The 16,337-nt window shown below is 39.3% G+C and overlaps 1 protein-coding gene across 3 annotated transcripts in view; it reads left to right on the top strand.

The window, feature by feature from the left end:
• Positions 1–16,337, top strand: part of Spop (speckle type BTB/POZ protein) — a 78,338-nt gene that overhangs the window by 39,694 nt on the left and 22,307 nt on the right. The window contains exon 2 of one of the 3 annotated variants that reach the window (XM_076935928.1): positions 14,208–14,311. The exons of 1 other annotated variant lie outside the window; for it this stretch is intronic. The gene's annotated coding sequence lies outside the window, so the exon portion shown is untranslated. Of the gene's footprint in view, positions 1–3,501; positions 3,553–14,207; positions 14,312–16,337 lie in introns of all 3 variants that reach the window. One more of the 3 variants, XM_076935927.1, reaches the window with a different exon arrangement.

Below are 16,337 nucleotides of genomic sequence, written 5' to 3'. Positions count from 1 at the left end.
TGTCTGTGTTCAAGGCCAGCCTGGTCTCACAATTCCAGCACAGCCAGGGCTATACAGAGAACCCCTGTCTCAAAAAAACCAAACAAATATTTAAAAATTGCTAGTTTATAAAGAGGTTTTTTTTTTTTGTTTTGTTTTGTTTTGAAATGGGGTATCCTTATGTAGTCCAAGCTGGATGGAAACTTTAGTCTGTAACCCTTAGTAACCTCAAACTTACCCCTAAACCACATCTTTCCCCATGCTGGGATGATAGGCATGTGCCACCAGAGGAATGTATAGAATGAATTACTGCGAAATCTTTAAAAAGGATTGAAGTTCAGAAGGAAAGTTGAATGCATTCATTTATTAAATAGGTTTGTTTTTGGCTTTCCATGTGCCAGACACTGTCTAGGTGCTGCAACAAAACACATAAATCTGCCTTTGTACAGCTTATTTTTCCGTGAGAGGAAACAGATTGTAAAAAATATAGTACGCTAGATGACTTTAGTATAGAAACAGATAATGAGGCAGGGCTACGACTGGGACTGAGAGAGGATTGCAGTTTAAGGGTACGAGGGAAAGCTCTCATAGAGAGGGTGACAATTAAGGAGTCAGTAGTGGTGGGGAGTGTACCCCGATAATCTCTCAGGGGCCGGAGAGCATTAACCAAACTGCAAGTACAAAGCATGGAGCCAGGAATGGTCCTGTGCTCTGAGGAAGAACAACAAAGAAAGTGGCCTGATGGGAACATAGCGAGCTTAGGACATGTGGTGGGAGATGAGACCAGAGAGGTAATAGAGGACAGCTTGTGCAGGGCTCTTCAGCCTTTGTACAGACTGTGGCTTTTACTCAGTGAGATGGACGTGATTGAAAGTTCCCTCAACCACAGTGACATTCCAAAACCAAAACCCACTTTTTTGTCCTGCTTTTGCTTTTTTCAGGTTTGTTTCTTATATAATTGAAATAATGGCTCCTGGTGTAGAGTCACACATATTAGATTTCAACATTTATGTCAAGAGAGGAAACTCCTGAAATATAGATCTTAAGTATTAAAATTAAATTTTAAGTAACAGGATAGAATATCAGCCTGTAAATATTCTTGGGTGACACTGCTTTATTACCAAGTTCTCAATCCTCAGTTATCTTTGATAAAAGATTTTAAAAAAGATAAAGACAAGGGTGTATTCTGTGGAGACTTTGTTCACTGTCACTTAGTAGAGGGGAACTGGATGGCTGTATACTGTGGTGTTTAACAATATGTGTTTCAAACAGCTTTATTATGGATTATGATAAAAAATACATAACCCATGATGTCCTAGTTAGCTTTCTGTTGCTGTGATAAACTGCTCTAACCAAAAGCACCTCAAAGAGGAAAGGGTTGATTTCTCTGACTTCCCGGTTACAATCTATTATCTGGGAAAGCTGAGAGGCAGGAGCTCAGAGCAAGGAACCTGGAGGCAAGATCTGAAGCAGAGGCCACAGAGGAACATTGCGTACAGGCTTTTTCAGCTTGCTTTTGTAAACAACTCAGGACTGCCTTCCCAAGGGTAGTACAGCCCACAGTGGACTGAGCCATCCCATATCACTCAATAATTAAAAAAAAAAAAAAAAATACTTGCAATATGCCCACAGGCAGATCTGGTGGAGACAGTTTCTCAGTTGAAATTCACTTTTCCCAGTTGATTCTAGTTTGTGTCAAATTGACAAAACTAACCAGTGCATATGGCTATATAGTTCAAGGATTATGTATTTTAAAAAACCAAATAATTATATAATCATCAGTTAAATGCCTAGAAATACATCATTGCCTGCATCAGAAGAATACTATGTCTCGCTGGATCTTAATTCCAACCACTGTTTAGAAAGAACCGTGTCTGACATGTGGTGCATGCATGCATGTATGCTTGAACTATGGCAGATGTGTGGAGGTCACAGGATAACTTGGCAACAAGTCAGTTCTCTCATTTGACCTCTGACTTCCTGGAAATGAACTCAGGTCGCAAGGCTTGGAAGGCATGTGCCTTTACACAGAGAGTCATAAAATTGCCAGCCCAATTTAAAGGTCTTAAAATTTAAATAATAAACTTACTTGTCAAATAGTGGCACCCACTTGTATTTACATCAGCACTGAGTCTCTGTTCTTGCCTTGCTAGTATTGTCAGGTTCTTTAACTTTTCCAATGTATTGGCTCTAAAGATGTTAATTCTGGAAAATTAATTGACAACAAATGCCAGAAACTTAAGGAAAAGTGAGGAGGGACTAAAAGTTTCTACTTTAAGAATCACACATACAAACCAGGAATGGTGGCACATGCCTTTAATCTCAGCACTCAGGAATCAGAAGCAGGTGATCTCATCTCTGAGTTTGAGGCTAGCCTGTTCTACATAGTGAGTTCCAAGACAGCCAGAGCTGTGTAGTGAGACCCTGTCTGGGGGGTGTGAGGGGAGGAAGAAAGAAAAAGAAAAAAAATGGCACATATTCAGAGAATTTTCATTTATAAACGTTGGCTATCTTCTGCCTGTCAGCTAGTACTTAAAGGCATTTCTTTTCCTACCTTTGGGATGTCAGGAGCTTTGTCCCTTTCACGACTTCCATTTCAAGAAATGCCTTGTTCAGTGGCGCTCACCAAATATTTGTTGAATGGATTTCATCTGACTGCTGCTCTCTTACTAGAACTTTGTGACATTTCTCTGATTTTGTTTTCTGGTGTCTGACTGATGAAAGCTGCCCTGCTTTAGGATCCTGTTTAGGGCGATGGCTCTTTCTATTACTAATAGTAACCAAGATCTGTTACACTCCTAAGGGAAGTTAACTTGAGTCAGTGTGTTAAAGTTCACATGCACACCTTTGAGAGACTTTGAAGGCTAACCAGTAAGTTACACAGTGTTTTCCCACATGAAAGGAAAGTGGGTTCTTCTACCTGTATTTGCCTAGGTTTTGTTCCTAGAAGCCCAATTCCTGTCGTAGGGTATGTGGTAGATTTTTAGAGCAGTTGTGCTGCAGACAGCAGCTAAGATAACTTGCCAAACCTCAATAGACAGTTTGTTTTTCTCCCTGGTATAATCAGTATTAACAACCTGGTCATTTGTAGGCTCCTCCTTGCTATTTCCTAAAAGCATAGGATAAATAACTTTGTTTTAATTGTGTCTTGCTTTGGTATAATTTAGCCACATAGCACCTTTAACAAAGGGATAATTTTATACATTGTCGTAATATCTTCTCAACAATATTGACATGGGGCGAGTGGTATTTTATTTTTGCTTATATGCAAGAATATTAGAACCAACTATGGTTTTCTGACTTTCGCTTTAAGTGTACTTTTTTGAGAGCTGAATGTGAAATAGATCGTTCAGGCTAGAGATATTAAAATAGTAATTTTGTCTAATAAGTCCTTTTATCAGTCATTTCATTGCAAATATATCATGATTTTTGTGAACTTTTCACTTACAAGAACAGCAAAAGTAAAACATGTATGAGACTCAGAATCTAGTTGAGCTGACTCATCATCTCTGTTTCCAACAGAAATTTCCTGCTAGACAAGAAAAATTAGAGTATTCCTACAGATTTGACTTGGTGAGTTTTATGTAGTTTTATTTATACAATTTAAATGAAAGGGTAAAGCAAAATGAGATAAATAGACATATTTACCATGACTGACAGTCCACATCTTTAGTGCAAGCTACTGTTTGATTTTAGTGCCTATGAAAGGTAAAGCTGAAATCATATAAAGAGAATATCTACGTTTGATTTTCTTTTTAATGTGTGTACTTGTATGTATGTGCATGTGCATGCAAAAGGCCAAAGGACAATCTGAGTCACCCTCAGTAACAATACTCATCTCCTTTGACACAGAGTCTTTTGTTGGCCTGAAATTACCAATTAGGATAGACTGGGATCACAAGTGAGTGCCACCATGCCTAGCTTTGTGTGGATTCTGGGGATTGAACTCAGGTCCTTGTTATTACAAAGTAAGCATTTTATCAACTGAGTCATCTCTCTAGCCCAACCAAAGAAACATTTTTGTGACTAACTTCAATAAAGGTTTTACCATAAATATCCCTGCTGGGAATTAACCAGAACCTTTTAGTCATATCTTTTCTGGTGACTGTTCTATACTAGGAAAAGATTATACATACTAATATTGGGGGAAGCAATTATATTTTGATTTAAAAAAATTTTTTGAGACATAGTGACACTATATAACTGACCTCAAACTCAACTTCCTTCTGCCTCAGCCTTGTCAAATGCTAGGATTATAGGTGTATAGCAGAAGTCCCAGATGGGTTTAATTTTTTTGTTTGTTTGTTTGTGTTTTTTTGGTTTTCAAGACAGGATTTCTCTGTGTAGCCCTGGCTGTCCTGGAGCTCACTCTGTAGACCAAGCTTGCCTTGTAACTCAGAAACCCGCCTGCCTCTGCCTCTCAAGTGCTGGGATCAAAGGTGTGCTCCACCACTGCCTGGCGGGTTTAAATTTTTAATTAAAGGTTGATAATACATGATATGGAAACAGTAGAGTAAGGAGAGCTCCTCAGTGGGTTAGGAACACAATGGATTGAGTTAAAAAAAAAACAAAAAAAACCCTAAGCTTTTTTAGTAGCTTTTTTAGTCTGTAAAAAGAAGTTTGAATTTTGAGCTTTTTGCTTTTTTGTTGTTGTTGTTTTGTTTGTTTGTTTGTTTTTGTTTTGTTTTTCTTCTTTTTTTATTTTATTTTATTTTATTTATTTATTTATTTATTTATTTATTTATTTGGTTTTTCAAGACAGGGTTTCTCTGTGTAGCTCTGGCTGTCCTGGAACTCACTCTGTAGACCAGGCTAGCCTCGAACTCAGAAATCCCTCTGCCTCTGCCTCCCAAGTGCTGGGGTTAAAAGGCATGCGCCACCACTGCCCGGCTTGTTTTGTTTTTCAAGACAGGGTTTCTCTGTGTAGCCCTGGCTGTCCTCAAACTCAGAAATCCACCTGCCTCTGCCTCCAAAGTGCTGGGACTAAAGGCCACCACCGCCCAGTGCTTCTTGTCTTTTTATATTGTACCTTAGAACTCAACTCTTTCATATTGACTTAAAATCTTGCTACCAAAGTGGTTACTCTCTTAAAGTGTTTACTTGGTGCTCTGGTTTATGCCTTAAATTTCCACGTGTATTTGTACAGAGTCTTACTTGGTAAAATAGGTGTTACTGCATTTTAACCTTTCTGACAAAGGCCATCAGGAACTAAGGACATTCTCTTAAGGTAGATATCCTGGCCAACTTTCCCCTGTTTTGTCTGCCTGTGTGTTTTTACTTTTTCCTTGACTCAAAAATTCAGAATAAATACTAGAAACTTCTGATTTTCCTTTGTTCTGTTGAGTTTATTTAGATCCTTAACAGTTTGTCTGGATAGCCTACCCATTGAGCTCCCCAGACGCTTTATCTACCTCCAAGTGCTGGGGTTTCCAGTCTAGGTCCCTGGCAACATTTTACCCAAAGAGCCATCTCCTCTGAGTGTTCCCCCTATCTCCCATTTCCTTTCTCTCTTTTCTGACACCTCCATTTCCAACACACACACCAATATAGAATCTCTCTCTCGTGGTTTTTCGAGACAGGGTTTCTCTGTGTAGCCCTGGCTGTCCTGGAACTTACTCTGTAGACCAGGCTGGCCTCGAACTCAGAAATCTACCTGCCTGCCTCTGCTTCCCAAGTGCTGGGACTAAAGGCGTGCGCCACCACCACCCGGCCAATATAGAATCTCTAATCCCAGTCCTCCAACAATGTAACTGAGGATGATCTTTTAACCACTGGTTGTTTTGGTTCCCACTTTCCAAATGCTGAGCTGTCTAGTTTGTGTGGTGCTGAGAATCAGATCCAGAGTTTCCTGTACACTAGGCAGGAACACCAACTGAGCTCCATGCCTAGCCTAGAGTTTGGTTATTTTATGTGTAGGTTTTAGGTAAGGTACCTTGCTTCATTTAATCAGAAGATATCTTATATCTCCTAAAGGAGATGACAAGCGCTCTCTCTCTCTCTCTCTCTCTCTCTCTCTCTCTCTCTCTCTCTCTCTCTCTCGATAGATCTTTTTGATTATTTTCCAGCTTTTGTTTAGAATAAGTAAATTTTTTTTCACCTTGGAAAAAAGTTTTTGACATGTGGGAGATGTTAAAATCTTTACCTTTACCATGCTTGCTCTTTGAGGTCTTGGAAGGTTTTGTCCATCTTGATCACTAGAAGTATCACATGGTTTTAATTACGAAAATTGAGTCATTGCTTATTGTTCGCTTTTGCCTTTCTACGTTTCTAAAGATTTCTTTCATTTGGAACTGGGACCCACTTTGAAGTGAAACAGCTCCTTTATACATAAATTTGTTTCTTGATTTGAATTTGCATTGTTCCATTTTGGATATCTCCCAAGTGATGGATTTGAAAGTGGTGTATGGAGAGCATGTTCTGATGAGCCCTCAGTACTGGTTTTTTGATTGTTTTGTTGTTGCTCTATCCTTTTTTTAAAAAAGCTGCTAGTAGAGTTTTTCTTCCCAGCAGGGGTTATGTAATTAACAAAGCAGCATATCACCTGCCCAGGGCTTGTTTGGGGCATGTTTTATTCTTCTGGATCCCCTTTCCAAGTAAAGATGTATTTTCTCTCTCATATGCTGTTATATTGCATGTACTTTGTTTCATAGATATTTCTACCTAAATTAAAAAACAAAATGGAACTCCAAAAGTCTTTCTAATATTTGTGGAGTTTTTAGTTTTACAAGGTAGTTAAATGCAATGTTGTTTCCAGGACAAGCTTCTGAATTCAGAGCACAGATGCATTGCCTTCTCCCAGCATATATTTTGAGGGTAGAAGATGATGACCAGTTTGTCTCTATCGGTAACTCTTAAAGAGATGGGCAGAACTTATGGGAAGAAATTAACTTCCAGACCCTTAAATTGGCAATAAAATTGTTTGCTATTTTATTTTATTAATTTATTTATTTTGCTATTTGGAAAAGCTGTGCCTAAAGAGAACATTATTCCATATTTTATCCTTTTGAGTTGGCTGCTAGATCTTAGGGACGAAGACAGCTTGTGGTTATTTATAACCTACTGCCTTCTAAGGAGGGCAGTAAGGCTGTAAACTCCCAGATACCCTTAAGCTTGGGAATGAAGGGACATTCTGCTGTTAACCAGTTGCATTTTGAGAAGGACTTGATAGTCTTTCATATACCTTCTTGTTCATTGCTAGCTTAACTTGAAAGCATGAGTCCTGCCAGTTTATTTCTGTAAAACTCTAGCTTATAGTACTGGAGAGGCAGGAAAAATATTGCTTAAAGGTATTGATGCGTCTCCCATTGTACATATTTGTACATGTTTAATTAATTTGATCATTTTATTAGAATTTTATTATATAGAATTTAACTTGAAATAACTTAGATTTAGACTGGCACCCTGGCTGTTACTGTAATACTACTTTCTTTGTGGATTTTTTTTGTTGTTTTGTTATGATGAGATCTCACAGTATAGCCCTAGCTGTCTTGGAAGCCACTATGTGGACCAGGCTGCCCTCAGATTCACAGAGATCCACCTGCCTCTGCTTCCAGTGGCCACCTGTAATCCCAGCAGACAGAGACAGGATCCAGGAACAAGCTGGCTCATTAGACTAGTCAGAAGTGGCAAACTTGTGGATTCAGTAAGAGACCCTGCCTTAGGAAACAAAAGGGGGAGTGATGAAAGATGCCCGACATCAATTTTTGGCCTCCACACATGCACACATGTGAGTGGGTTCACATGAACATACACACATGCACCCCTTCACATGGGAATGCACATCCATGCATGCATGAATATATATGGGTATATATGTATATTTGTGTGTGTGTGTGCACCAGAATTTGTATATCTATATTCAGTCAGTAGTTCATGAAGTTTAACTTACTAAGTAGAACACACTAAGGGAAAATATATCACAAGAGTCTAGCTATAAAACTACAGGCTTATGGAACGAATAGGAGACACAGGGAGATGCTATTCTTCATTGGAACATAAATTCTAGTGGGGAAATGTGGAAATACAAGCAAGATCATTTTAATTAGTGACAATAAAGAGGAAAATGGGGTAATATGGTAAAGGAAACAGCCTTAGAAGGGAGGACTGCACCAGATTGGGTGGCTAGGGAAGAGATCTCTTAGGATACTACTTTTTATAGGATATCTAAATGACAAGAAGGAGTCAGTTATAAAAGACCTGATAGAACAAAGTACTGTGCCTCATGCTTCTAATCTAGTACTTGGGAGGCTGTGTCAGGAAGATGGCAGTGAGATGAAGGCCAGCCTGGGCTACAGAGTGAAGCCCTATTTCAATTCCTGTCCCCATAGTAGGGGAACATGAGGAGAGAAAGCTCTGTGGTCTCAGGATAAAGTCCATGTGCCCAGTAATGATTTGCTCCAACAGAATTAAAGACTAAATAAAGCATATTGATTGAAAAGAGCTTCAGGCATTATTATGAGGCAGAGAGGCTATGATGGTCAGGACAAGGCTTATTTTACTCAGAACAGAATAACATGCTGAAGAATTTATGTCTTGTCTCATTTGGATTAAAAATGTGTTATTAAAGATGTGTGTGTGTGTGTGTGTGTGTAGGTAGGTAGGTAGGTAGGTAGGTAGGTAGGTAGGTAGGTAGGTAGGTTGGTTTCAGGTTTCTTTCTCTATTGTTCTCCTTATTTATTTATTTATTTATTTATTTATTTATTTATTTATTTATTTTTGAGACACGATCTTTTCCTGAACCTGGAGCTCCCCAACTTGGCAAGACTAGCTACCCAATAAGCTCTAGGGATCTACTTGTTTCTGCCTCCCCAGCACTGGGATTATGTATGTATGTTGCCATACTTCACTTTTTATGAGGGTGTTGGAGGTCTGAGCTCAGGTCCTTATTCTTGTTTTTAAAAGCTAGAGTCAAGAGCACTCCCAAGATGATCCCTGCCCTGTGCTGCTGGACTCAGGCAGGCAGAGCAGTCTTGAGACAACCCTCATCTAGTGCCTTGCAGCCTGAGTACCCCTGACATGACCCCTGCCTGATGCCATGGCACAGGTGGGACATAGCACTCCTGAGACTCAGAGGCCCTGGGTGCCACTAAGATGAGCAAGTAAGTGGTGGAAAGGAGAAGCAGAAGATTGTGGAAGAGAGGCAGTGAAGAGAGGCAGGACTGAGTTTCGAGGGTAGTGAGGAACAGCCTGATGTGAGGAGCTGGTGATGTCACCTTGCCACCTAAGGTCGTGGTGAGGTCCAGATGAGGGCCAGCCATGTCTGGGTCTGTGGCCCTCCAGTAGCAGGAATCTGTTAGCACCAAAGGCCAGGTGGAAGTCCCCGGTCTGAGCTGGCCGTGCACATTGCCTGGGCAGTGCTGGAGAGCCCACCCTGTCGGTGTGGATGCAGGAGAACTGGCAGGCTGATCAGCTCAGCTACCACACAGTCCAGATTCAGGGCAACATCTACCCCATCTATAAACTGTTGGAGCACAGAAAGGAGCCAGTCCTGTAGATCCAAAGTCACAAGATCTCCATGACATAGGGGAACAACAGGAGTCCCGGTGAGGATCCAGTATTGATAGTATAGCAGAAGCCAGAGGCCTCAAACAAAACCAGAGACTCATTGCAATGAACATGTGCAAGTAAAGGTGTGTGACACACTGTGACACACTACAGCTTACACAACAAGATTTTTTTTCTTTTGGGAGGAAGGTTACAAGGTTGGAAGGCAGATATGAAGGGATAGGGAGATGAGTGGGATTGGGGTGCATGGTGTAAAATTCATAAAGTATCAATGAAAAGTTAAATAAAAGCCAGAATCTAGCTTAAGGCAAGGAAATTCATTTATACCTCAGGCCCTTCTATACTAGGAACCAGCATTGTTACATTATTTCCATTAGTAAAATCTGATCTGATTATAATTTCAAATTCTGTGACATCTTCCAGCACCATATTGACAAAGTCATCAAATCCTAGAAGCAAACCAACAATTTATCAAATGTGAATAGTTAGTTGGTCTTACACACTTGTCCACAAACTCTAGCCACAGGACTTGCAGCAGTCTCATGGTTGCAGTGGCTACCATGGTTATGCTGGATATGCTTGCCTTATTTTATAATCATGTAAGATTGTACAGAATGTGAACTGGATAGACATCCAAGAAACCTCAACCTTTCCTTTGGTGATTGAGATCTCTCTTCACAGTGCTTTTAGTTTCATTTTAAGAAGTGTCTCTACATTAAAAAAAAAAAACAGTATATTTAATATTATATTATATTAGGCCAATCATACAAAGGGTTTACTTATAACAAATATTCAAAACTCATTCAAGTATTGCAACAAAAGATGTCAATATGACCTGTCATAGCTGTCTCTTAGATAATGAAAAATTATTACCTCCTGGGCTGAATATGCTTGAGCACAGTAACAGAAGAAACAGAAACTCCTTTTAGGTCACATTAGCCTCTTGAAAATGAATATACCCAAGTCTTTTATTTATTTATTTATTTTTTTAAAAATCAACAGTGTTTTTGGCATCTTATACTTTGGAGAATGGAAGTGTCTCTCAGGTTTAAAACACGTGTGGCTCTTTGGGAGTCTTCTTTAGAAACTGTACACAAGCCTTTAAAGAAAAAAAAGAGTAGGCTCTTTAAAGTTCTTACCTGTTCTCTGGCAAAAAAACCCCTCTGTTCCTAGCTCTCACTGCCTTCCTAGCTTATCTGTGCTGGGTATTATGTTGTAGCACCAAGTTTCACTGTTCAACTTAGTGTCTTCATGATCTTATTACTGTCATTTAAAAATTGATGGATATACAGCTAACTCAGATAACATGTCATCAGAATGTATGAGACATATGTCTATGTACATTGATTTGTTTTTTAGTTCTTTGGATGAGTAGATTAGATTGATGAAGGAATGCTTATGAAAGATTAAACAGAATAGCTGCACAAGTTGTGTGTTTTACACTTTTCAAAGACACTCTGTTTTAGCTCAGTGAATACCACATATCAACTATTGGCTTTTCTGTTTACTATTAATGACATCTGTCTATATCTGTCTTGAAAGAATTCTGATTATATAAGAAGTTAGCCCAAAGTAATTATTGGTTAACTCCAATTAATTAGCCCACTTGATGCCCCTGTTTCTAAAATGAAGGAAATTACAGCCAGATTTTTTTCCTTTGAAAAAGAAAGATATACTTTATACTTTATACTGGCCAAAAACCTCTTTTTTTTTTTTTTTTTTTTTTTTTTTTATCTGAGATTTGATATTATAGGCTGGGAGTTTGGACCTATGTTTATCTTTTATCTAAGAGAACAAATTACTGATTGTCATTGAATCACACATCTGATGTACTTAGTGTTCTTTGAAAGCCTGCCTTAGAGATCTGTCAAAAGGAACAATAAAAGTAGAAAAGTTGACTAAATAATGTAACTAGATAAATATTTTAACAGTCCGAGCATTTTTGCTGGGTAGCTAATGCCTTTGTCTCTAGACACTATGCTAGATGGTAAAGAGATGGATGCAAAGAGCAGATGCAAATTGTGTTTAAGTCACTTTAAAATCTACTGCAGGTAGAGGGATGTTCATACATTTACAAGAAGACAGGAAGAGGTAGTTTAGCTGAAAACTGAACTGGGTAGACTCAGTTTGAACATTGTTTTTGCACGATAGTATTCATGTTTCTCTTACCTATATCTACCTTCTACAGTTTAGCCTTCTTAGAAGTCATATGATATTTATTGTTCCCTTTTCAATAAACCATCCCTTTTCCAAAGATGGTTAGTGATTTCAAGGGTCTTATACTAGTCCTAGGAAGCATCCCATCATAGATGGCTATTAGCTTGTAACACTGCAGCCAGTAACAAGTGGAGAAGAATATGCTGAGGTACATTTTTTCTATGTAATCCAGGAACGTCTTTCCTTACAGGTCAGGATTTTGTAGAGTCAGCAGAAAAATAATATAGTGCTATATAAAGGTATCGTCAGCTTAGAGTTGTCAGTGCAATAGAGTTTGGTAATCTTGGGAAACTTATTTTCTCATTAAAGAACTTGGATGGTCATGTCTTAACATGTTTGAAGCTGTGAAGAATTTATTTTGGCTCAAGTTGTCTCTTGCAAACATTCTCAAAGTATGACCCTCAAAGAGGTCTTCTTCCCCAGATTGTTCTCTGCTGAGCTTCTGCAGCAGTTGGTGTGAAGTACTGTAGAGTTCATGCCGCACCAGTTTACTTTGCTGATGAACACTTTGTCGATGGTGCTCACTAAGAGTGAAATTAATTAGACTTCTGTCATCACAGTCAATTTCTCTCCCAGCAGGTTGTGTGGTTAGAGCTTCTCAGAGCTAAGATTTAGTCTCTAGTTCTCCTAGGTGCTGGGCTGGACATTTAGATGATAAGTGGTTTGTTTTGTTTGGTTGGGTTGTTGTTGTTGTTGTTGTTGTTGTTGTTGTTGTTGTTTTGTTTTTTCAAAGAAAGACTTGGTTATAAAACAAGTTAAACAAAAAATGGAGAAAAATGGCCAAGACCAAAATAGTATTTCTTTAAAAAATTTTTTTATTTTAATTTTTTAAATAATAGACTAAAGTAGCCACTCAAACAAATACTTGCCCAATCCAAACAAAATAGCATTTTTTGATTCCTGGTCATAATGGAATAATATTCAGTGGGAAGAAACTAATGAATTAATAGAATGTCATTTTAAAAGATGTCTCTTTCTAGACTTTTAACTTTTGTGCTTGTTGAAGCAATGGGTATTGAACCTAGCAAACAGTCTGCTACTCAGATACAGCCCCAGCCCTCTAAACTGTGAGATGAATTTCAAAGTTAAAAAAAAAAAAAAAAAAAGAGCCGGGCGGTGGTGGCGCACGCCTTTAATCCCAGCACTTGGGAGGCAGAGGCAGGCGGATTTCTGAGTTGGAGGCCAGCCTGGTCTACAGAGTGAGTTCCAGGACAGCCAGGGCTACACAGAGAAACCCTGTCTCGAAAAACCAGGGAAAAAAAAAAAAAAAAAAAAAAAAAAAGGACTTTCAAATAAGTTTAGGTGAGTATTTTGTGCTGACTCAGTGTGGAGTGCAGCCTTTAACCCATACCCTGTGAGCTGGGTTCAAGCTCTTTACTCACAGATATAATTCATTTCTTCATTGCTGCACTGCTCAGAAGTAGGAAATCTGAAGCTTCATTCTAGGCAACAGTGATAACTGGGATTTGTAAAGCCGCCTAAGATGTATTAGTTGTTACTAGACAAATGAGACCAGGTCTTATGTCCTGAACAAGCAGGTGAATACAGTGGTTTGAAAGATTAAATGAAACAGTATGCCATTTATATAAGATACTTGATGTCATCTGTGGTGGCAAATGATGTTTTAGTTATAAATGCTTCTAGGGCAGTATTTATGACCAATGGAACATTTCATTACATTTATTGTTATTCTTGTTTTGCTTCTACAGCATACTTTTATCTGTACCAATACTTATATTTGCAGAAATAATGTACCACATTGTGTTTGACCACGGAGTAACAGATCTAGTTGTTATTTTAAATCCTAAAATAGTTTGGATCCAGTTTACTTACCTGTTCCTTACTGAAGTGTTTTTAGTTTCTAGGTTTTTACTGTTACAATGACACATTGGTACTGTAGTCCATGTCTGTGCACAAGTGCAGAATTTCTCTAGGGTAGTGGTTCTTACTGTGGTTCCAGGACTAGCATAGCAGGATTACCAGGACCTTGATAGGAATGCAGTCTCTTGGCCCCATCCCAGACTGCTGACTCAGAAGCTTGGGGGGAGGATCAACATTCTTAAGAGGTAATTCTGTTGCCTTCCCAACTTGGCAAACCCTGCTGCAGTATGCATTCTGTTCAAAGTGGGAGTGCTAAGTTCTGTGGTATGTGTACTTTAAACTTTGCTAGATGTGACCAAATTCCTACACACACAGAATAATTCTTTTTTTTTTTTTTTTTTTTGCGGTTTTTTGAGCGAGACAGGGTTTCTCTGTATAGCCTTGGCTGACCTGGAACTCACTCTATACACCAGGCTGGCCTCGAACTCAGAAATCCGCCTGCCTCTGCCTCCCAAGTGCTGGGATTAAAGGCGTGCGCCACCACCGCCCGGCAGAATAATTCTTTATCTACTGTCTTACCAACAGTGTGAGAGTTTCTGTGTCTATCCTATATCTCTGCAACTTTGCATCCTTTGACTTACTTTGTTTGTTTGCTTGTTTGTTTGTTTGTTTGTTTTGAGAGACAGGGTCTCATGTTTATCCGTGGCTGATCTATAACTCTTTATGTCGACCAAGTTAGCCTTGAACTCCCTGAGATTGCTGCTTCTGAATCCCCAGTGCTAAGATTCAGGTATATACTAGCATACTTGGCCTAACTTACATTTTAATGCTTTTGTTACATTGACTTTATTTTGTGGGGATGTCATGCATATGCCACAGCATACATGTGGTCTGAGGACAGTTTGTAGGTTCTTTCCTTCTACTTTGTGGATTCTAGAGCTCAAAAACTGAGGTCAGTAAGCTTGGTGGCAAGTACCTCTTTCTACAGCGCCATTATGCTAGTCCATGACTTACATTTTTAAAAATAATTTTGAGTTGGATTTTATTTGTACATCCCATCAAGGTGTGTGTAGCAGCTATTTGAAAGGGGTCTGGGGCTATGAGAAAGGTATAAAGAGACTGGGAAATGTTTGTGTACTGACCGAGATTTGATATTGTTGAGATGATTGATCTCCATAAGAATGTAAATTGAGAAAATGATTGAGAGTTAAACTATGGAGAGTGATAGTGAACAAAGAAAGTCCAGTAAAAAAAAAATTGATGAAGACTACATGTGGTGGCACTTGCTTTTCATACCAATACTCTGAAGGCAGAGAGAGGTGAGAGAAAGGAAAGGGAAGGGAAGGAAGGGGGAGGGGGAGGGAGAGGGGAAAAGGGTACGGGGCAGAAGGGGAAGGGGAAGGGAAAAGGAAAAGGGCAAGGCAAGGCAAAAGGGGGGAAAGGGAAAAAGGAAAGGAAAAAGAAAGAGAAATTGAGACTGAGGAGCTATTAGCAGAGAAAGCAAGAAAAATGTAGAAAGTCAGGTGAAAATTTGACTTGATGTTGCAGAGAAAGGAACACATCTAAGGGAGGTGTAAAAATGCTGCCCTTTAAGAGAGCAGCTGGCAGAGGAGTGGAACAGAAGGCTGTTCTTAAGTTTACAGGGAGGCACAGGAGACCAGGAAAATTGGAGGGTAGGGTACCAAGGTCATTTTCAACAGGAGCATTTGTGCCCTAAGAGCAGGTTCTGGTGGCAAGGAGGTATCTAGTATTATCCATGTTATCTGTTTGTCAAGCAGCATTTTTAGATATTTGCTTTAATATATCCTTTAATTAAGTTTGTCTCTTTTTGGTTTTCCAGACAGGGTTTCACTATGTAGCCTTGGCTGTGCTGAAATTTACCCTGTAGACCAGGCTGGCCTTGAACTCACAGAGATCTGCCTACTTCTGCTTCTCAAATGCTGGGATTAACAGTGTGTACCACCATACCCAGCTATTTTGTCTCTTTTTGTTGTTGTTTATTTCACTCTGTAGCGTATGTTCACTTGACTTGACTGTATAGACTAGGTTGGCCCCAAATTTAAGAGATCCACCAGCCTTTGTTTCCAGAGTGCTGGGATGAAAGGTATTTGTGCCACCCTGCCCAGCTGAGGTTTTGTTTGTTTGTTTGTTTTGTTTTTAAAAGATGATATTGAACATTATGCATAAGAGCAAGGCACAGTAATGGAATTTTATTTATTCAGTTCATTCATTTATTTGAGACAGGGTTTCACGTAGCTCTGGCTAGCTTGAAACTTGCTGTGCAGGGCTGATTCACAGAGATCCACCTTAGTCTGCCTCCTGAGTGCTGGGATTAGAGGATTAGAGGTGTAAACCACCATGCCTGGACAATAATGTAATTTTGCACAGGAGATTACATGGTCTTCTCTGAAGTTAATTTTTATTTTTTTTATTTTTTTATTTATTTTTTTTTGTTGTTGTTGTTGTTTTTTGTTTTTTTCGAGACAGGGTTTCTCTGTATAGTCTTGGCTGTCCTGGAACTCACTCTGTAGACCAGGCTGGCCTCCAACTCAGAAATCCGCCTGCCTCTGCCTCCCAAGTGCTAGGAGATTAAAGGCGTGCGCCACCACCGCCCGGCTGAAGTTAATTTTTAAATCAGGATAGAATGTTTCAACAGGCCACAAAGTTTCCAGTCTCTTCGAAGATCAAGCAAAGCATAGGATAGTAGAAGGAAAGGAAAGGTAGCATGGGCTGGGGGACTGGAGGAGGGGAGACTGCAGTTAGGATGGATTATATGAGAGCAGAATTTAAAAATTGAGACTTAACATTAAAGTAAT

This window comes from Arvicanthis niloticus, chromosome 6 (genome assembly GCF_011762505.2).
Source record: "Arvicanthis niloticus isolate mArvNil1 chromosome 6, mArvNil1.pat.X, whole genome shotgun sequence".
Taxonomy (NCBI): domain Eukaryota; kingdom Metazoa; phylum Chordata; class Mammalia; order Rodentia; family Muridae; genus Arvicanthis; species Arvicanthis niloticus.
Note: the sequence above shows the minus strand (reverse complement) of the source record. Positions and strands in the feature narration are given on the sequence as shown.